Genomic DNA, 23,300 nt, shown 5'->3' with positions numbered 1-23,300 from the left:
GTTTGACTAGGGTGTGTTTTGTTTTAATTCAATAAATTTTGTTGTTAAACGGAGCCAGAATTAAATGCAGTTCCTGTGTACAATTCAGTGATGTAGACAACTGTGTCTGTTGTGTCAGCAACACCCCATTTCCATCTCCTCCCCTCTCCCCGGGAAAGTTCTCCTGCCCCTTCCAGGAATCTGCACCTTCCCCAGGCAACCGCTGTTTTAATTTCTGTTTCCATGGCTTAGTTTTGCCTGTTAGACTTTATATGAATGGAACCCTACAGTACATACTCTTTTGTGTGTGATTAACAAAATGCTTTTGAAATCCGTTCTTGTTGTGGTGTGTATCCACTCATTTCCTTTTATTATTGTTGCTAAGGAGTGTTCCATTGTATGGATTAGCCACAATTTGTTTGTTCTCCTTTCATGGGCATTCGGGTTGTTCCAGTTTGGGGCTATTATGAAGAAAGATGTTATTAAATTCTCTGAACAAGTTTCTTTGAGGACATGTTTTCTTTTCTCTTGGATGTATGCCCACGAGTAAGCCTCAGTCTTTTTAAGAGCTGCATAGCATTCCATTGTGCGTCTATACCAGCCATGGGCAAACTATGGCCCGCGGGCCGGATCCGGCCCGTTTGAAATGAATAAAACTAAAAAAAAAAAAAAGACCGTACCCTTTTATGTAATGATGTTTACTTTGAATTTCTATTAGTTCACACAAACACTCCATCCATGCTTTAGTTCCGGCCCTCCGGTCCAGTTTAAGAACCCATTGTGGCCCTCGAGTCAAAAAGTTTGCCCACCCCTGGTCTATACCATATAAGAAACAAGTGCGTACTGATGGGCATTTGGGTAGTTGCCAGCCTTTGTTAATCTATATATATATAAAAGACTGGTATGCTAAGTGTCCCTCCTATCCTCCGACTGGTCACTATGACCTGCACTGACCACAGGGGGCAGACTCTCAATGCAGGAGCTGCCATCACGCTCACTGGCCGGCACCACGGACTTGGCGCCAATAAACCAACACTCTGCTTCCCCCAAGTGGGACACCGGCCCCACCACCACCCCTGGAGCGACACCCCACCAAATCGCAGCCAACGCTGCCAAGACCTCATGGCGCAAAATGTGGCCCACAGCCAGCCCAGCCCAGAAACGGTCTCTGTGGGTGCCGGGTAATGATGTCATGTAGCAACGCCCACTTCCCCTCCCTAGCGACTAGTCTCCTTGGAGTTTCTTCAGCCCAGGAACACAGACTTTAACCAAATGTCTGTGAAGCGTTTTCCTGTGCCTCATCTCATTTGATCCTCACAAAAGACTTGGAGTAGGTAGGTAGGAGACCTGGTGGAATCCTATTTTCTTTTCATTAGCGGGAAAATGGAGATTTAGAAAGTTTAGAAACTTGACCCAACTGAAAAGAAGTAAGAAATGGTGGACCTTGAAAATGACTTCAGGTTTTCTCACTGCACAGAATATAGTCAAACACTGCTGCAGTTAAATATTTTACCCATTGTTCTCCCTGCGTGATCTACAATAATAATCTGCTTCATGTTGATATTTACTGCTGTGTTGCTGACAATTACCTGAAAGAGAAGTTGGGGTGCTTCGCTGGGCTGGAAAAAGTTTAGCTAAATCAGAAAGCAGTCTAATTAAGCAAGTTTATTCTATATCTATAAAAGGCTAAGTTGACTCACACATGCGTGACACATTAAAACTCCTGCTGGCCCAGTCGCACATGTGTGTTTCCATCTGTCATTGTCGATAGTGAATTTGGTTGACACTTCTGTTATAGAGAAAGGGTGAATAGCGATATTAAAATATTTCTTCTAATTAATTTCCTTTTCATGTGCATGAATTCATGCACTGGGCCTCTAGGTACTGTAATTAAACATGTCCGTGTTTGCATCTGTGTGTGCCTATGTGAAGACAATATTTTCCTAGAATGAAGTGCTGGCTCAGGGAGCGTACGTATTTACATACGGGACAGATATTGCCAAACTTCTTTCCAAAGATGTAGTGCCAGGATATATTCTCAAGAATTGTGCCTGAGACCTTACTCTCCCACACCCTTAGCGACTCTGTGCATATCAAACTTCGCAGTCTCTGCTAATCTGATGGTTGAAAAATGCCATCTCATGATTTGCAAATAACATTGAACATTTTTCACATATTCATAACCCATTTGTGTATCTTTTTTGTAAACTCCCTGTCTTTGTTCTCATTTTTGAGAGTTTTTAAAAGGCCTTTTCTTACTCATTTGTAAGAACTCTTTATATATTAAGGAAATTAGTCATTTGTCTGTCACAGGAAGTTATAGTCTATGTTAAGCTCTGGTGAAGCTAGTTACTGTTTATTCTTTTTAATTTATTCCCCCTGCCTATTCTCACATATTTTTCCATAAGAATTTCTGAGTCAGCTTTCTCTAGTTCCAAAAACAACCTGCTTGGCCTTTACCCCTCTGGCTCTCTCTCCTACTACTGTTTCCTTCTCCCTCCAGGATTTCTGACCTCAGCACTACTGGCATCGGGACCTAATAATTCCTTTTTTGTCGGGAGCAGTTCTGTGCACTGGGGGGTATTCAGCAGCATCTTGGCTTCTATTCACCAGATGCCAATAGCAACCCCGCACCCCCCATGCCCCCCTCCCCGGTTGTGACAATGCAAAATGTGGGCAGGCAGTGCCAAACGTCTGAGGGACTCGCTCTGATTAGCTGCACGGCCCTCCTCAGCGTTCCTAGAGCGGGCAGAGAACACTCCTGCCTCCTCTAATCTCTGCTCCAGTGTTCCTTCGCAGCCTATTTCAGACCACAGTTCCCCTGCCTGCCCCACACTCTCTATACTGTTCCCGATGTTCCTTTATTGCGCTTTTCATCATCTCCTAAAATACTATATAATTTACTCCTTTAGGCCTTTATTTTGTCTGCCTCTCCCCTTCCTTTAAGAGTGTAAGTCCCACAAAGGCCAAGATTTTTATCTATTTTGTTCTCTCCTGTGCTGAGAACACACCTGGTACATAGTAGGTGCTCAATAAATATTGATTGATTGATTGAATGAATGAATGAATGAATGAATGAATTGGAGGAAAAGATTTATATATTGGTTTAGGTGAGAGATTACATCTTGACAATATTGATTCATCCTACCTAATACAATGATATTTTTCATATATTAATGCTTACTTTTACGTGGGGACACGCAGCAGGCAGGTCTGGGCTGTTGGGAGGCTTGGCCGGGGCCCTGCGGCTCCCAGGGCGGCAGGCGGCAGGCCCCATGGGGCCATGGCAGTGTCCTGCGGTTCGCCACTTCACATTTATAGCTGCAGGCTTCTCAGTTTACTGTCCCTGGCGGAGGCCTGGCTCTCTGCACCGCAGCTGTGGTGAGCTGGGTGCCTGCCTGAGCACTGAGCTGAGGGAGGCTCCCAAGTTTCCCAGGAACCCGCGCCCAGGGCTGGCCCTGCTCTCTGCCCAGAACCTGGTTTCAGGCTGGAGGAGCTGCTGGATGTGGAGGGTCCCCTGGCACCCCTGCCGCCCGGGCCTCCATGAGCAGTGGGAACCTTGCCAGAGGGCGGGCGCCACAGGGTCTCTGGGGCAGGGAGCTGATGGAGCCGGTGAGGGTGCGGGTGAGATAGGAGAGGGGCTGACAGCCAAGGCTGGTGCCTGGGGGTTGTTACCCGATAAGCACACGGTACACATCCAGCTGCTGTTCTGCAATGTGAACCCCTCACCCCGTGGGGTTTCCCATGCAGCCCCTGCCAGAGCGGCCTCCCCGGCCTCGTGGTGCTCCTCGCAGAGGATGGATGTGTCTCTGTTCAGCCCGGAGGGTCAGAGGCTGGGAGAGGTTAGGGAGGGAGGCGAGTGGTCTGAACGCTGGCAGCCTGGGTGGAGCCTGGAGCAGGACCATGAACCTGACTCCAAAGCCTGTGCCAAGGGGACCCCAACTTTTGTCGAACTGGAGACTGGGGTCCTGCTGGTTTGCCAGAGCCCTGGGAGGAGCGGGGCCTGGCTCCTGGGCACCCAGCGGCAATCTGCCTGCTCTCAGTTTCCGGGTGTGTGTGTGGGGGGCAGAGGGGGGAGAAAGTGCAGATGGAGTCCTGTCCTGCCCTCCCCACCTGGGCCCAGGGCCCTGGCTCTGCCTGCTCTTTGGGAACTCTGGGAGTAGGAGGGCAGGTCTGAGAGGGAGGGAGTCTGGGGTCAGGCATGAGACAGGCCTCTGGGCGTCTGGAAGCTCACACCCTGCAATCGAGGGAAACCCCAGAGAGCAAACAGGGGAGGGGGGGGCAGGTAGGGCCATGATTACTGGGTGGGGTGTGGAGGCACCCATGGGAGGGAGGCCGGGCCCACCTTGGGGAGGTGAGGCAGGAGGGCAGATACCTAAAAACGGAGCCGATGTTCATATAAATAGAATACCTGTTGGGAGTGTTTCCTTTTAAAGCTGGGATTTATTTCAGGTTCCCTTCCTCAGCACACACCCAGCGGGCCAGTCCGTGGTGGTTTCAGCCGGGCGACACGGGCGGCTGACCAGTCAGGTCAGGTGCCCTTCCTCTGGTGTCAGATGCAAAGGGCAATCCGGTTCTGTACTTACTGACTGCCCGTGGGGGCCTGGTCTGTGCTGAATGGGTCACGGGAAGAAGCAGGTCCTGTCCCTGCCCCCGAGGGTGAGGCAGGCCTCCTCCAGATTGTGCAGGGGGACAGGTTAACTCGGCCTTGCCAACCAGGAAAGGCTCCAGGGCCTTGTCTACGCAGAGCTCTGAAGGAGGAAATGAGTTTCTCAGATTCTCCTTTTTTTTTCTTGTAACAAACAGTAAGCCCCTACTATGTGCTGGGTGTCAAACTCGTAACAGACACAGGACACGGGCCCTGCCCTGCGAAGTCCAGCAGGACAGTCATGTGAGTGGTGACAACAATGTCTTAAATGTTAAAATAGAAGTGAGTGTAAGATGTATCAGGGGTCGGGGAGGGACCCATCCATTCTTTGTGGGGACTGCACAGGACACTGGCTGGCTTGTCCTGGGCGTGGCTGAGGCCAGGGGAGCTGTGTGCAGCAGGAGAATTGTGCCCGGCCCGTGTTGCTTAGTGGTTGAGCATCATCCTACAAACCGGGAGTTTATGGTTTGATTTCAGGTCAGGGGACATGCCCTGGTTGCCAGCTTGATCCCTGTCATCATTGGTGTTTCTATCTTTCTCGCCCTCTCCCTTCCTCTCTGAAATCAATAAAAATATATTTTAAAAAGGAAGGAGGCACAGGGAGATTTGACTAGAAGACAGAAGAGGAGTAATGTGATGACAAAGCAGAGAGAGATTTGAAGAGGTTATGCTGTGGCTTTGAAGGTGGCTGAAGGGGCATGATCCGCAGGGTGCAGCTCTGGACGCTGCACAGGCCAGGAAGCAGATTCCCCCGTGAGCCTCCCAATAGATTGGTGGCCTTATGGAAAGTAGAGTGAGATCTCTCTCTCTCTCTCTCTCTCTCTCTCTCTCCCTCCAGCTCTCTTTACACACACACACACACACACACACACACACACACACACTCTCTCTCTCTGAGAAAAGGATATCTGAGCACAAAGCAGGAAGGCCCTCCCTAGAGAGATCCCACTCTCCTTATAAGGCCACCAATCTAATGGTTACAAATTCTGAGGTTCCCACTACCCCCTAAAGTATGAGCCACAAGCATGGGGGTACCCAGGTCACCCTCACTTCTGATCAGCCTGCTACACATTTGGGAGTTCCCATGACGCCCTCAGGTACAGTAATTCACCGCAATGACTCACAGGACTGAGGAAAGTGCTACACTCATAATTACAGTTTATCATAAAGGATGCAAACCAGGCCGGGCCAAGGGGCTATGCACTGGGTGGGGTCTGGCAGGCTCCAGCACGTGAAGCTTCCGAGGCCTCAGGGATGTGCCCCCTCCCACCACAGAGCTGTCTGATCAGCAACCAGGAAGTGCACCTGGGCCTCGAGGTCTGGAGTTTTTCATTGAAGATCCAAGTTCCCATCTGTTATCATTTCCCTTCAACCCAAAGCACATCATTCATTTTGCAGTGCAGGTCTTCTGGCAATGGACTCTTTTGTCTCAGTTCTTGAAGACTCTCTTCATTGGGTATAGAATTCTGAGTTGCCAGATTTTTCTTTTCTTTCAGACACTGAAAATGTTGCCTGCTCTTCAAAATAACTGATGAGAAGTCCAGGGTTCCCCTGTGTATAATTGGTCATTTTTCTCTGGCTGCTTTTCTGTTTATCTTGGGTTTTCAGCAACTTGATAACGATTTGCCTTGGCACAGTTTTCTTCATATTTATCCTGCTTGGGGTTTGTTCAGTTTCTTAAATCTTTAAGTTTATGTGCTTTGCCAAATTTTAGAAAATTTTCCAGTCATTTTTGGCAAATATTTTTCTGCCCCATTATTTCTCTCTTTTTCTACAATGATGATTCAATGTATGTTAGACATTTTAATATTTCCCCACAAGTCCCTGAGGTTCTGCTCTATTTCCCCCCCACTTTTTTTCTCTTTTTCAGATTGGATAATTTCTATTGATCTAGTTTCAAGTTCACTGACTCCTCTGTCATCATCCATCTAGTGTTAATATTTAATTTTAGATATTGTGTTTTTCAATTTTAGAATTTCTACTTGATTTATTTTTATAGTTTGTGTTTATCTGCTGAGATTTCCTATCTATCTGTTTGTTCATTATAAGTATGTTTCTTTACGTCAATGAGTGTGGTTACTATAACTGTTTTAAAATCTTTTTCTACTAATTACAGCAAATGGTTCAACTTATAGTATTGGTTGTGTTGTATTATTCTTTTTATAATGCCCCCCCCCCCATATCTCTTTCTTTGCTTGTCAAACAATATGGGATTATATCTTGTACGTTGTGACTATTATGCTGTAGAGATTCTGGGTTCTGTTATAGTCCTCTGAAAAGTATGGAGTTGTTTTTTAAGCAGGCAATTAAATGATTGGATGCAAATGCAGACTGAATTTCAAATCTCAGTTCAGATTTTTACCTGTAGCCAGGTTGTTTAAATCTATTTCATGTATGTGTGATTCAGCATCATCCAGGGTCTGGGAGGAGTTTGTATGCAGAATTTAAGGGTCCTTTTCTAGGACACTCTTTCCCCCTCACATTTCCCCATCCCTTTCTAGCTGCTGTGGTTGTGCTCTGGTCCTTCGTCAGAGAAAGAATGAGGATTTTCTGTTTAGCTTTACGAGGCCTGCCTGTAGACTAAAAGATCTGAAAATGGAAACTCACCCAGTTCTCTTCCCCCACATGTTAACTAATATCAGGCTTTCTTGCAAGTGTGTGTGTGTGTGTGTGTGTGTGTGTGTGTGTGTGTGTGTGTTTCCTCTTCAGTGCCTTCAGGGAAATGTTTTTTTTTGTTTTTTTTCATTTAAATAAATTTTTTTTTATTTCCCCAGAATTTACAACTATTATATATAGAAATCTCGGTCCTATAGGAGATTACGTGGCCGTATTTGAAGTTGCTATCTACAACGGGTGTCTTTCTTGTTCATATCTCACTGCTATCTCACTTGCTCGCTCCACTCCAGCCTCACGGGCCTCATTGCTGTTCAATGAACTGACCAGGCACACCTCCCCACAGGTGGGATTCGCAGTAATTGTTCACTAATGGAAGCCGTCACCTCCTTCGGGTCTTTTCTCACAAGACACATCTAAGTTAATTAAGGCCTTTCCAGGCCACCGTATATAACGTTCCTATCCCATCCCATGATGTTTATATTCCACTCACATGCTTTGTCCCCCCCCCCATCATACTATATATTTGATTTATTTTTTATATATCTTTTCTCAACTCCATAAGGAAAGACATTTTTGTCTGTTTAGTTGTTTTATTTACAAGTATGGAGGTAAGGACTGGGAGAAAGTACTAGAAGTACTGTTGCAAGTGCGTGCCTCCGGAGAATGGGAAAAGGTGGGGTGGGCAGAGGAATTAAGTTGTCGCTAAAATAATCTGCTCAGTGCTGTTGCACATCTTGCTTTAGTCCCTTCTTGGGGCATCTCCACCTCTAGTGCTACAAGGGGCTGGGGGAGCAGAAGCGATACCAGGCTGCCACAGTGATAACCACATGATAAGCATTCGTGGCCGGGTTAGAAATGCCACTCAGAGAATGAACTCTATCATCTTTCATTCTGGAGACACTTCCATGTGGGAATTCTGATGGGAAAAGCAAGTAAGGTGATGCTGATCAGAGTGCACAGGCTTATTTTACCTTACAGTAGCCTGTTGGTGGGACGAAACACCAGACTTTCAGAGGAATCAAGAAATACTAGGGCACGTTGTTGGGAGAACACTCCCATTTATATACAATTCAAAACTCACCTCGAAGGCTTCTTCCTCCATCCATACTCCAGGGTCGTTAGAACCATTCCCAGGATAGAGGAAAAGGACTGCACACATCAACTCCAAATTAGGTTAGCATAGTCACCCTTTTTGGGAAATCATTGTAGCTGCTAAGGAACTCCTGCTTGCACAATTCCCATTCTGTTGCAATTCTTTCTTGATTGTTTTTGGTACAATCATGTTCAGGGCACTATCCCTTTTTGGTTGAAATTAAGCAAAGCCAGCTCTGGTTGGTTTGGCTTAGTGGGTAGAGCATCAGCCTGTGGACAGAAGGGTCTCGGGTTCGATTCTGGTCAGGGGCTTGGTTGCAGGCTCCTCTCTGGGCCCTGGTCGGGGACATGCAGGAGGCAACCAATCAATGTGTTTCTCTCACATCGTGTTTCTATCTGTCTTTTTCCTCTCTCTTCCACTCTCTCTTAAAATCAATGGAACAAATATCCTCAGGTGAGGATTAAAAAATAAAGAATTTATGCAAAGCTAGATTATTTATTTACTCACATCTTGTAAATGACAGCTGGGGCTTTGTTGATAGCTTCTCTGCTGTCCCTGTTTTTTATTGTGTAATTTTGTGTTGTGTTTCTGCTAACATTTTTAAGCAGTGACCTGACTTTCCAGGTTTCTTATTCCTATCTATATATATAAAACCCTAATATGAAATAGACTGAATGGCAGAACAACCGAACAACCAGTGGCTATGATGTGTGCTGACCACCAGGGGGAGAGTGAAGAACATGGCAGGCATCGGCCATGGCAGGAGGGTGGAGTAGATGACCCAGGGCACCAGACCAAGGCGGGGTGCCAGTCGCTGTCATCGGGGCGAGCCTCTGGTGGTTACTGAAAATTCTTGCACCCAGTAGTGGGTGCAAGCGGGCACATGGGAGAGGCGGCAGTGGGAGAAGGGCTGCTGGCAGATAGGGGACCCGGGGCCATGGAGGATGGGCTAAGACCATCACAGCCTCGAGGCCCACAGTTCCTTTCAAGGTGCCCCAATTCATGCATGAGCCCCTAGTTTTAAATAAAACTTGATATTTCTATCAACTTTATGTTTATTTTTTAAATTAACCCCCTCACTTATTTTATATAAATAAAAACATTATTATGACTATTTAAAAATATTAAAAAAGAATATCTGTTCACCCACTACTCAGCTTAAGAAAGAAAATATTAGAACTAACAGTTGAAATGTCATGTGTACCCCAATTCTGTTTCCCTGCCTCCCCATATATAACTACTCTTGTACACTTGGAGTTTATTATTCCTTTGCATGGCTTTTAAACACCATATATTTCTGGTCATAAACAATTGATAATATTGTTTTTGCATACTCTTAAGCCTTGTATAAATGGAGTGAAATGTGTATGTGTGTGTGTGATGTATGTATTTTTACAGCTTACTTACCTCCACACTATCTTATGTTTTTAAGATTTATCCACATTCAAATATGTAGCTCTAGTTTATTTATTTTAATTGCTAAAAGGCATCTAGTTGTATGACTATGCTCCAAGTTGTCAATCCATTCACCTGCAAATTAGGATTTATGATTTTCCATTTTTTTTTTGTCATTGAAAACAAAATCATAATGAAAAGTCCTCAAAAGAACTGACATTAATATACTCAGAAAGATGTGTAAATGGTACTTTTACAAATAAAGAAAATGGAGAGGAAGAAATAGTCAAAGAAATAATTTTTAAAATTTCCAGGCTCACCAAGGCTGGTGTGACTCGGTTGGGCGCCATCCCCTGAACTGAAAGATTGCCGGTTCAATTCCTGGGCACATGGCGGGGTTATGGGCTCAATCCCCAGTGGAGGGTATTCAGGAGACAACCAATCAATGTTCCCTCTCACATCAGTGTTTTTCTCTCCCTCTCCCTTCCTCACTCTCTAAACACACACCCACACCCACAAAAACAACATTAAAAAAAAACTTTAAAAAACTTTTTTCAGGCCCTGCTCAGGTAGCTCAGTCAGTTGGAGCACTGTCCCGATATACCAAGGTCATGGGTTCAATCCCTGGTCAGGGCACATGCAAGAATCAACCAATGAATGCATAGATAAGTGGGACAACAAATGGATGTCTCTCTCTTTCTCTCTCTTCCACACTCTCTAAAACCAATCAATTAAAATTAAATAAGCAAAAAATTCAATAACTAAAGAATATCAGTTCGCTGAGCCTTCCAAGTGCTCAGCACAAGGGAAGTCAAGATCCTGTAAAAAAAGACTCTATGAAATTTCAGAACACTGGGTACAGGAGAAGATCCTGTGAGTTTCCAGAGAGGAAAAAAATACAGCAGTTTTTTTTTCCTTTTAAATCAAGAGCAAGAATGTACTTAGACTTTTAGATTGTGACACTAAAAGTAAAAACAAAAAACAAAACAAACAAACAAAAAAAACAAGAGAAAAAAGCCTTTAAGTGTTTTTTAATTTTTTTAAAGTCTATGTTTCTTTATTGATTTCAGAGAGGAAGGGAGAAGGAGAGAGATATAGAAACATCAATGATGAGAGAGAATCATTGATCGGTTGCCTCTTGCACACCCCCTACTGGGGATCGAGCCCACAACCCAGGCATGTGCCCTTGGCCAGAATCAAAACTGGGACCCTTCAGTCCGCAGGCTGACACTCTATCCACTTAGCCAAGCCGGCTAGAGCAAGCCTGTAAGTTTTTGAGGGAAATGATTTTCAGCGTAGAATTCTATAGTCAGCCAAACTGTAAATGAAGGATGGGTGTGGAATACAGATGTTTTTGATGCTTTGCTGGGTTGAATTTGGTGGTGATTTCTGTAGGACCTTTGTGTGTTTATCTGTGAACTCAGTCTATAGCTTTCCTATTATGAACTGCCCTTGGCTGGTTTTGGTGTTGAGATTATGTCAACCTCCTAAAAATAAGAGTGTATTTTCCTATTTTTCAGGAACAATGCATATAAAATTAGGCTTATCTACTCATTCACCTTTTCCATATGTTTGAAAATGTTCACAAGTAGGTGATAAGAGAATAATTAGAGCAAAGGGGAAAGTTTGAATCCTCACTCAGCTCAAAGGAATCTGTGGTGTCAGGTTTGCAGCCAGTCAGGCAGGACATAAAACTTTGGACCCAGCATCAATTTGGAAAAGGGATCAAGGTTCACATTTTAATACCGACATCATTTATAGACACAGTGATCAAAGGAAACTCGCCTAACTTAAAAACACAGTACAGCTTTTCCATCCGTGTGCTGTTCTCTAACGATACCACTCCCCCCACGCACCCCCAAAAATGGATTTTGGAGGGGACTAAACTTTCAGGAAGAAGGACGTTAGCTATTCTTATATTGTCTGAAATATTTTTCCTTTATCTTATACCCTGAACCTCACCAAAGCTTTTCTAGCATTAAATGTGCGCAAGCCCCTTTAAAAATGTTATGAACATTTATTTTGTAGTATTTAAAATATGTTAAAACCATAAAGGAAAAATATGTCTGTGTCTATACCCAGTTAAAATCATAGGCCTCCCTACATGTTAAAACTAGATTAAATTTGGTGTTTATTTATACTGATACTACTGGCCCAGTGCACGGATTCCTGCACATTGAAAGGAAATTAATTAGAAGAAATATATATATATATTTTAAATATATTTCTTTATTGATTTCAGAGAGGAAGGGAGAAGGAGAGAGAGATAGAAACATCAATGATGAGAGAGAATCATCGACTGGCCGCCTCCTGCACACCCCCCACCGGGGAATGAGCCCGCAACCCAGGCATGCGCCCTCGGCCGGAATCGAACCCAGGACACCCCCGTTCTGCAGGCCGATGTTCCATCCACTGAGCCAAGCCGGCCAGGGCAGAAGAAATATTTTTAATATTGCTATTCACTCTTTCTCTGTAATAGAAGTGTCAGAGATGAGAGAAAATTAGTAAAATGTATATGAAAATAATATGTAAATTGATTAATAAACAATAACAACCTGATATAACAACAACAACAAAGACATGATATAAAAACAACAAAAACATGAAATAAAATCAACAAAAATATGATATAAAAACAACCAAATTCACAATTGATAATGACAGATTGAAGCACACATGTGCGATTGGTGCCAGCGAGAGCTTTATATGTATCATGCATGAGTGAGTCAATGTTTATTTTTATTTTTTAAAATATATTTTATTGATTTTTTACAGAGAGGAAGGGAGAGGGATAGAGAGCTAGAAACATCAATGAAAGAGAAACATCGATCGGCTGCCTCCTGCACACCCTCTCCTGGGGATGTGCCCACAACCAAGGTACATGCCCTTGACAGGAATTGAACCTGGGACCCTTTAGACCGCAGGCCGATGCTCTATCACTGAGCTAAACCGGTCAGGGCTCAATGTTTATTTTTAAATTGCCAGTTTGCATCATATGTACCGGCCAGTCGGTGGACCAGTTAGTCGGACGGATGGTCGGTTACTTAGCCTTTTATATATATAGATTCTTTATAATTTTGCTACTTCTGTTTGTATCCCTAAACAAGATGTAGTATTATGTGAATGTTTTAAATTTTATAAATATTATCACTCTCCAAATATTCTTCTGTGACTTCTTTCTTTCACCAAATACTATAAGATTTCATCAAGTATTTATGTTTCAGTCATATTAATGTGTGTACCTCTAATTCCTTCATTTTTTTCTGTTATGTAAATATTTGCTATGAAAATGCCCCAATTTATTTTTTCATTCTCCTGTTATTAGATGTTTCCATTTATTTTGCTCTTGCAAAAACTATGACCATAATTTTCTTTTATTTGACTCCTTGTACATATATGCAAAAGAAATTTGTTTTTGTTTTTTTTTGGAGGTGGCCTTTGAACTCTTGTCTTATATGCTCCCTAAGCTAATTTTGAAAAAATTATGTATCTTTTTCTACATTTTTAAGTTGACACCTAAAACTTTTAAGTTGTAACTTTAAATATTAACTTGAACCTTATGAATTTCCCATATTTGTTGGCTGAAAATGGTTGCATATTAAAAATTCATATGGTTCAAACTTATAGTTGCAAAGAATGTCATGTCTTGTTATTATAAATATTTAAAAATAAAACTGTTACTTCACTTTTCAAGATGTATCCAATAGAATCTAAACCGCATGGTAACTTGATACTTGCTATTACCCACTTTAAAAATATTCAAATGAACTCTTCCTCCACAGACCAAATTTTATAGTTATTTTTCCCATGTATCTTATACGTCCATTCCACTTAGCTCATATTTTTCATTTGAAGTCCTCTATTGTTCTTCCAATCATATTTTCTACAGTAAAAATATATGTATGAATAGAAATACTCATGTTTTAAAGTTTCTTATGACAGTAAGACTCTAAGTGTTAAATGTTTCTTCTGTTTTGAGTTATGACAACAATTAGTAGTATCATTTGACCAAAGTAACATGAATATAACATAGGTTTTTATAATTATTATATAAAAGTGAAATTTGATCAGAAAGGCAGCACAATGAGGTTGATGGTTTTTCTGTTATCAATGAACCAAGGATGAATGCGACTTATTTACTCGGATAAAGCAGGATCCAACATTGAGTCTCTTCTTCTTTTTTGTTATAGATGTGAGCTCTAAGCACCTTCGCTCTTGTGCTTTCATTGTATTTGTGTTAAAACACTGGAATACAAATTTAGTTTAACTCGTTTATTGGAAACATCTTCTATATAACTTAATTGGTAAAGTGATCTTTATGAATTTTTAAATGAACTTTATTGTAATACTATTGGTAAATGTACCCCAATGTTCATTCCACCATTATTCACAATAGCCAAAATATGGAAACCACCTAAGGGTCCTTCAATGGATGATTGGATAAAGGAGAGATATAGATTTTTACAATGGAATACTACTCATCCATAAAAAGATGAAATGCTGACAGTTGCAACAATATGGGTGAATCTTGAGAGTATCATGCTAAGTGAATAAGTCAAGTGTATGATTTCACTCATATGTGGGATATAAAACAAAGAGCAACAAACAAGCAAAGTCAGCCTTTATTGTCAAATTAATTATCCAAATCAGATATTCACTTTCTATTTTAAAAAAGTCTTGTTTCAATTTTCCAAGTTGAATACCTATGCTAATTTGCAATTCCTGTAACAACATCTCACGTCTGAATTCGTGTAACTCAAGTACCCGAGTGCATATAACTCACGTAAGTTGATCGTGTGTCCACACACGACTTTTAAAAGATATAAGTATCATTTCCCGGACTTAATAATATTTATCCTGTGTAGTAGTGTTAGATGGGAAGAGGGTCTCAAGGTCTGGGAAGGTCTAACTAAATGTTATTTCTTGCTACATGTTAAAATGTAGCATAGTATTTTGAAGATGCAGCTCTAAACAGAATGAGCTGACAGGAATTCAACTGATGAAAACAGCCAACTGCTAAGAAGAAATCACATGTAACTGACCAAATAGTATATATAAGGTGTCCCCCCCCCCAAAAAAAAAATGTATACAGCACTCAGAAGAATTGTAAAGGCAGTGTTTATTAAAATACATTTCATTTTCAAAATTGAGCTATCAGCTGTCAGTGTGTATACATTTTGGGGGACACCCAGCCTGTATACCCAATGGGAAGCCTCCCTTTGGGGAGGCCGAACTCTGGATGCGAATCCCCTGTGCCCTCTATTTGCTTCGAGGAAATAAAACCACCTGCCACAACCATGTCTTGTTTTTTGAACAGAGCATCCCAAGCGGAAACACCTTGGTTTCCTCACAGTAGGTCATATTGTTTGCTTACAATTATTAATCCCCTCCCCACCTTTGCAATCCTTCCGCGAAGCAGGGGACATTTCCCCCCCACATTGACTTTGGACTTGGCCGTGGACTTGCTTTGGCTAATAGACGGGAAGAGAAGCTTCAGAGGTGCTGCAAGTCCCACCCGCCCTCTTGCTCCTGCTTCCTGGCAGGAGAGCAGTGGCGCCTGAGGATGTCCACCTCCCCAGGCTGAGTCTTTGGGATGAGGGAGCAGGTGGAGCTGACCCACAGTGCTAAGCGGGGAGAGCACAGAGCTGCCCACAGTCACCCACAGCCAGGAGCAGAGTTGCAAAAACCACCGACTCCCAGTGAACTTGCAGCCGGGAGTAAATATTTGCCGTTGCAAGTCTCACCTAGAGAAAGCTGACCAGTGCTTTCTTTGAATAGCAACATCCAATACGCCGAGCAAATCAGGCCCTGACTTTTTAGCAGCCCAAGCTTGTTTACAAATACAACAGTGTTCCCAAGTGAAAGTGTGGAAACAAGTGACGCCAGTCTTGGGACCAGTTGTTGGAGCAAACCTCTCCATAGAAAGACGCATCCAACCCAAATATGCACAGAGAAACTCAGAGTCCAAGAAATCTGTTCCCAGCTGCGTTCCTAGGCATGCCTTATGCACATCGCAATCTCACCAGTGATACCGTTTTCTTTGCTATGATGTCAGTCATAAAACATGAACTGGGAGGAGCGGGACTCATCAGTCTAAAGTATATTTTTTATTTACTGCAATTACAAATGATTTTTTAATTTTAGCATAGTCTCACTTATAAGGAGTTGCAAAAACAGTACCGAGTTCCCCTATCCCCGTTCTCCGGGTTGGTCCAATACATCATTCCGCATAACCACAGAGCACTATTCAAAACTGAAAATTGACATTGGTACAATACTAGCAAGTCAACTACAGACTTTCCCTCGCTTTAACGATTTTTACATGCACAGTTTGTGCGTGTATGTGTATCTGTAATTCTATAAAATGTTATCATATGTATACGTGTATCCATCCCCACAATTAGGGTATTAAACTGCTTAGTTGCCTTTTTATAGTCACATTCTCTCCCAACTCCAAACCCTGGCAACCACTGGTCCCTCTAATATTTCCACTTGCAACACATTATAGAGATGGAATAGCGCCATAAGTGACCTTTGAGATTGTTTTTTGCCCTGAAGCACAATGGCCTTCAGATCCAACCAAGTATTTTTTTATTTTTTTTACTGCTGAGTAGTATTTTACGATCTGTTTATTCACTTGTTGAGGACATGTGAATTGTTTCTAGCGTGCGGCAATTATAACTAAAATTGCTTCAATAAATGGTGCTGGGAGGATGGGACAGCCACACGCAGAACAGTGAAACTGGAACACTGTCTTACACCACACACAGAAATGAACTCAAAATGGATTAATCCCCAGAAGCCAAGCAAACAGCCATCAGATATACGAAAAGATGTTCAACTTCACTATCTATTAGGGAAATGCAAATCAAAACTACAATGAGATACCACCGCACACCTGTAAGAATGGCTAATATCAAGAAGACAAGTAATAGCCAGTGTTGGAGAGGTTGTGGAGAGAAAGAAACCCACATTTAGTGCTGTTGGGAATGTAAACTGGTACAGCCACTATGGAAAACAGTATGGTGGTTCTTCACACACACACACACACACAAAAATAGAGTTACCATATGACGGACCCAGCAATCCCTCTTCTGGGTATCTACTCGAAAAAGTAAAACACATGTATTCGCAAAGATATATGCACCCTACGTTCCTTTTGCATTATTCACAGTGACCAAGACATGGAGACAACCAAAGTGTCCTTCAATGGAGGATTGGGTAAAGAAGATGTGGAGCATGTATACTATGAAATACCACTCAGCCATAAGAAAAGGCGAAATACTGCCACCTGCAACAACATGGATGGACCTTGAGAATATTATGCTAAGTAAATTAAGTCAGTCAGAAAAAGCTAAGAAACATGTGATTTGATTCATATGTGGGATATAAAACTGAAACTCAGACATGGACAGACAACAGTATGATGGTTACCAGAGGAAATTGGTTGAAGGCTTGGTAGAGGATAAATATATAGTGAAGGAAGATGATTTGACTTTGGGCTGGTGGTACACAATGCAATATACAGATTATGTATCATAGTAATGTACACTTGGAACCTATATGCCCCTATTAACCAATGTCACCCTAATAAATTTTTAAAAAGACAAAAAAAAATAGATTAAAGCAGTGATTTTTCAACTGGTGTGCTGCAAGAATTTTTTATGCACTACCTGACTTTTTAATCAGGGAACACAGACCTCTTTTCTCCTAGATTGTCAAATAAAAAAATGACAATAGCCAATGCAACAGTAGCTATCCAGTATGAATGAATCAAGTACCAGATGATCTCACTTATATGTGGAATTGAAAAAAGAGAACTCATAGTACAGAGAATAGACAGTAGTTGCTAGAGGCAGGGTAGGAGGGTGGGCAAAATGGGTGAAGGGAGTAAAAGTTACACATTTCCAATTATAAAATAAATAAATCAAGGGGATATAATATGCAGCATGGTGATTATTATAAACTAGAGGCCCGGTGCACAAAAATTTGTGCACTCGCGGGGGAGGGGGGGGGTCCCTCAGCCCAGCCTGTGCCCTCTCACAGTCTGGGACCCCTCACGAGATAACGACCTGCTGGCTTAGGCCTGCTCCCGGGTGGCAGAGGGCAGGCCTAATCCCTAGGTGCAGCTCCTGGTCGGGCTCAGAAAAGGGCCGATAGGGAGGTTGCGATGCCACCCTCAGTCACGCTCAGGGTAAGGCCGATTTGGGGGTTGGGGCACCGCCCCCTGTCACACTCAAGGCAGGGTCGATGGGGAGGTTGCGGCACCACCCCCTGTCATGCACAGAGCAGGGTTGATTAGGGGGTTGGGGAGCTCCCCCCTGTCACACACAGAGCAGGGCCCATCAGGGGGTTGGGGAGCTCCCCCCTGTCACTCACAGAGTAGGACCGATAGGGGAGTTGGGGCACCGCCCCCTGTCATACACAGAGCAGGGCTGATCAGGGGGTTGGGGCGCCACCACTGTCACACTCAGGGCAGGGCCGATGGGGAGGTTATGGCTCTACCCTATCACAGACAGAGCAGGGCCTATGGGGGGGGGGGTTGGGGCGCCACCCTCTATCACCCATAGAGCAGGGCCGATCAGGGGGTTGGGACGCCGCCACTCTCACACTCAGGGCAGGGCCAATGGGGAGGTTATGGCTCTACCCTGTCACACACAGAGCAGAGCCCGTGGGGGGGGGGAGGGTTGGGGCACCGCACCCCGTCACACACAGAGCCGCAGGGCGATCAGGGGGTTGGGGAGCTCCCCCCATCAGTCACAGAGCAGGGCCGATCAGGGGGTTGGGGCACCTTCCCCTGTCAGGAACAGAGCAGGGCCAATAGGGAGATTGTGGCCCCGCCCCCTGTCACACACAGAGCCGCAGGGCAATCAGGGGGTTTGGGCGCTGCCCCCTGTCACGCTGATCCCGGTGCATGGAGGCCTCGCGGCTCCGCTGATCCCGGTGCTGGGAGCCATATTACCCTTTTACTATATAGAATAGAGGCCTGGTGCATGGGTGGGGGCTGGCTGGTTTGCTCTGAAGGGTGTCTTGGATCAGGGTCGGGGTCCCCACTGGGGTGCCTGGCCAGCCTGGGTGAGGGGATGATGGCTGTTTGCAGCTGGTCACACACCCTTCAGGGTGGGGGTCCCCACTGGGGTGCCTGGCCAGTCTGGGTGAGGGGCTGAAGCTCCCAACTGCTGCTTTTTTTCTTTTTTATTCTGGGCCAGCTTTAGCTCTGGCTCCAGCTCTGAGGCCTCTTCTGCTGAAAGAAGGTATCTGGTTTGTTTAGGTTCTATAATCGAAACAGTGTACAACTCCAGCTCTGAGATCCCAGCTCGCTGAAAGCTGATTTGTGGGGTTTTGTTTAGCTTCTATATTTGTTACAATGTTTCTTAAACTGCAGGCTCAGAGGCCAGCAAGGCAGGTGGGGAACGTTGGTTTCCTCCATCACTGAAGCAAGCAAGCCTCATGTTAGTTTCAAGCTGCCTGGCTGCCGGCTGCCATCTTGGCTGGAAGTTAATTTGCATATCTCGCTGATTAGCCAATGGGAAGGGTAGCGGTCGTATGCCAATTACCATGTTTCTCTTTTATTAGATAGGACTAGAGGCCCGGTGCACAAAAATCCGTGCACTTTAGGGGGGGGTTCCTCAGCCCAGCCTGCCCCTTCTCACAGTCTGGGAGCCCTCAGGGGATGTCCTACTGACAGCTTAGCATTATTTCCTAAGCCACAGTCTAGCTTCCCTCTGCAGGAGGCAACTGGCTGATTATGGAAAGGCACCGCACCCATGACCCCCTCGCTGCTGCTGCCTCTGGGCTCCCTCTGTGGGAGGCAACCAGGCCGATCAGGGGAAGGTGACGTCCCATCACGCCACTGCTGCTGCCACTGCCAGCTTCTGTGGCTGCCTGAGCCTTGGCCGGGGCCTCACAGCAGCTGCTGCAGCTTTGTCCGGAAGGACGTTCGGAAGACATCTGGTCTAATTAGCATATTACCCTTTTATTAGTATAGATAATGCTGAATTGTATATTTGAAAATTGCTAAGAGAGTAGATCTTATAAGTTCTCATCACAAGAAAAAAGGTTTTGTAACTATGTATATTAATGGATAACTAAACTATTGTACTGATTATTTTGCAATATATACAAATATAGAATCATTATATTGTGCACCTGAAACTAATGTTATATGCTAATTTTTTCTTAATAAAAAATTAATTGGGTGTATTTTTGGAAGCTGACTGTTTTGGAAATCCATCCTTTTGCTTAATGGATGGTTTTGTAAATCAATGACTTTGTAGAGAGATGTTATATCAAACTCAATTAATTCTGACCAGAAAGTAACAACTGCATATTAAAACTTAGGTCTAATTGATAAAACACACCTACTTTAAAAATATTATACCTAAAATAGATTTTTACTACCTCAGTTTTAAGATGAAAATTCTATTAAATTATTCATATACAAATGAGAACTGCCTCACAATTTATATACTACGATATTCTAAAATAATTTTGATTTATGTATGTCCCTTTTGTAGTTAGGGAATTATTTATTTTTAAGTTCAAAAAATATGTTCTAGTGTTTGGATTCATATTTTGAGAAGTATTATTTTTAAAACCCAAGAAATAAAATCTAGAACACATCCTGATGACAGGTTACTAAAAGCAGCCACACTGAGATAAAATGACGGACACCGAATTAATGCTCTTTATGATAAGTTAACCACATAAGATGTAAACTGACATGCTCCTTTTCATTACTTCGTTTGTTATCATGAGGTGTAATAATGTGGCTAAATTATAAGCTATTTGTGAAGTGGGAGAATGACAAAAGCAGAGCATTTCTTTGGTAAACAAATTTGCATGCATAAATTGAACTCTTATTTCAGCTTATGAGAATAACTTTATTAAATGATTACATATTATGATCAAACTTTCTTATGTGATTAACATTTTTAGTGAAAGAAAGATCTCTCTACTGCTTAAAACCAGTTGGTCCGGCAGCGGCCAGTAAGCATCAAATAGTCCATGCAATCTCTCTAGTATATCAAGTTTCCGTGTAAGCATGGGTCTGTTTCTAGGCTCTTCATGCTATGCAACTGATCTATTTTTCTGTCCTTGTACCAATAGTTAATGATTACATTAATTACTATAGCTTTGTGAATCTTGAATTCAGATAAGCAATTTCCACTCCACTTCTCCAGAAGTGTCTTATGTATTCCTGGAAAAGTTTCAATATTAGCCCTAGCTGGTTTGGCTCAATGGGTAGAGCATTGGCCTGCAGACTAAAGGGTCGCAGGTTCGATTTTGGTCAAGGGCATGCACCTTGGTCCCAGGCTCCATCCCTGACTGGGTGGCTACGCAACCAAAGGATGTGTGTCTCTCACATCCATGTTTCTCTCTATTTCTCTCCCTCCTTTCCACTCTCTCTCTTAAAAAAAAAATCAATGGCCAAATATCCTCTGGTGAGGATTAACAAAAAACAACAACAACAACAAAAAGATTGGAGTTAGTCCTGGCCGGTGTTGCTCAGTGGGTTGAGCATGGTTCTCCATGCACCAAAAGGCTGCCTGTTCGTTTCCTGGTCAGGGCACATGCCCAGGTTTTGGGTTTGATCCCTGGTCAGGGTGTGTGATAGAGGCAACCCATCTATGTTTCTTTCTCATACCGATGTGTTTTTTTTCTCTCTCTCCCTAAAATCAATTAAAAATATTTTTTAAAAAAGTTTGAATTTTACATTTAGTTTGTCAAATAAAAATTCTTTTGGGACTGTATTTAGAATTTATAGATTAATTTGAGAGAAATGAAAATGTTTACAATGTTTAGTCTTCCCACCATGAACTTGGTATAACCTTCCCATTTATTTAGCTTTTTTTTTTCCTGTTATACTTTAGTTTCCAGTATTCCTGAATTACCTTGGGATTTTTTTCCTCAACAATTTTAATGCTTTCTTATTCATTGGTGATTTTGACTGGCTTCCACTGCTTACCTGGCAACTTTTTACTTAGCCTTGAAGTCTCAGTTCAAATGCTACCTCCCGGGTGACGGTTCTCCCATTGCTCCTGCCACTCAGAGTATTTATTATACTTGTCATCTAATTGCAAAAGGAAATCGTTACTGATTGCCTACTACACGCCAGTACACACCAGAGCGTTGTGGGAAGCACTCGCTGAGCATTAACCCATGTAATTTACAAAGCAGCCCTTTGAAACCAGAGTTGGTGTTAGTCTCTCCATTTATGAAAAAAATAAGCCCAAGAGGGCAGCCTGTCTAAGGCACAAAGCCAGGGGGAGGCAGGGCCGGGAGAGGATGCGGGCAGGCTGGCTCCGGAGCCCATGCCCTCACCGTGAGATATTCTCTTTCAAGCAGTTGTGTTGTCCTGAAGTGGTTCACATGCCTTCATTCACACAACCCAGAGGAAATGTTAGGCGTGCACACACTGAACCAGGCGCCGTGAAACGTGCTGGTGGACATATGGTGTTGAATAAAACAGACATTAAATAAAGATCACACCAGTCAGTATATAGGCACCAATAGTGCTAAGTGCCCTGGGACCGGGGTGGGGAGGGAAATCCAGTTAGACGAGAGAATTACAATGGGGAGGGCATCAGCAGGCAGAGGCAGGAAGGGTCTGGGGGAAGATGTGTTCTTAGGGGGAGGTACAGGAAGAGAGTCATGCACTTGGCGTAGGTAGGATATGCTGAGTTTTAGGGCTCCTGAGACCCAGGCTCAAAAGGTTGGAAATATGGAGATGTCAGACTCCCATATCATGGCTGGGTTGAAGACAGAGGGTGGTAATTACTAAGGAGCACGCTGTGGTTAAGCCTCAAGCAGGGGCAAGACTCCCCAAAGAAAGCTGCAGAATGAGAAGACAGGCAGGCAGAGGAGAAGGAAGGAAAGAAGAAAGGGATGGAGGTGGCAGTGCTTGCATCCTTGTATCTCCAGCACCCAAACTGGCCGAGCACAGAATCGGTGCTCAGGACTTGGCAGGCGGCCAAATGAATGAATGGCCCTTTCAGGGCGGCCTTGGTTAAGTCCCTTCCTTGCTGCACCCGTTTCCCTATGTAAAATGGCAGTGGCAGCTTGATCAGGAGGGCAGCGGTGGCTCTTCGGGCCCAGTCCGTCCCCTCCCCCCCAGCCCCCAGGGGAGCACCCATCATTCTGATGCCCATCAAAGTCAATGCGCAGGTCCACGGGTTGCGCGGGTGTCCCTGGAGGGCTGAAGGCGCTCAGACTGCAGAGGACAGAAGCCTCGCCTCCTCTGCGCCCAAGAGAGCGGGACGCGCTGCTGGGAGAGGAGGGGCGGGGGGGGGGGGGGTGCGGGGTCTGTTGCCCAAAGCAGCACGGACGCCTCGGGAAGCCAGGAGTGAGATGCGGGAAGGAGAGGCCCGCGGGGCGGACTGCCTGGGGCGGCCTGCGCGGGGCAGGGCCATCGCCTCTGCTAGAGACCCCTCGAAATGTGGGTGCGAGGGGCGGAAGTAATGAGGAAGAAAGGGGCCCGGACTGGGAAGACAGATCTCAGAGACCCCAAGGCACGTGGAGACTTTCACCTGGGACCCTGCGGACGCAGAAGAGGGGCCACACGCCAAA

At 44.0% G+C, this 23,300-nt stretch overlaps 1 long non-coding RNA gene across 1 annotated transcript in view; it reads left to right on the top strand.

The window, feature by feature from the left end:
• The window catches only part of LOC132218179 (uncharacterized), a 53,713-nt gene that overhangs the window by 6,575 nt on the left and 23,838 nt on the right, over positions 1 to 23,300 (top strand). The gene's annotated exons all lie outside the window — the stretch shown is intronic.

Source organism: Myotis daubentonii, chromosome 16 (genome assembly GCF_963259705.1).
Source record: "Myotis daubentonii chromosome 16, mMyoDau2.1, whole genome shotgun sequence".
Lineage (NCBI taxonomy): Eukaryota > Metazoa > Chordata > Mammalia > Chiroptera > Vespertilionidae > Myotis > Myotis daubentonii.
The sequence above is the reverse complement of the archived record's forward strand: the minus strand, read 5'-3'. Positions and strand labels throughout refer to the sequence as shown.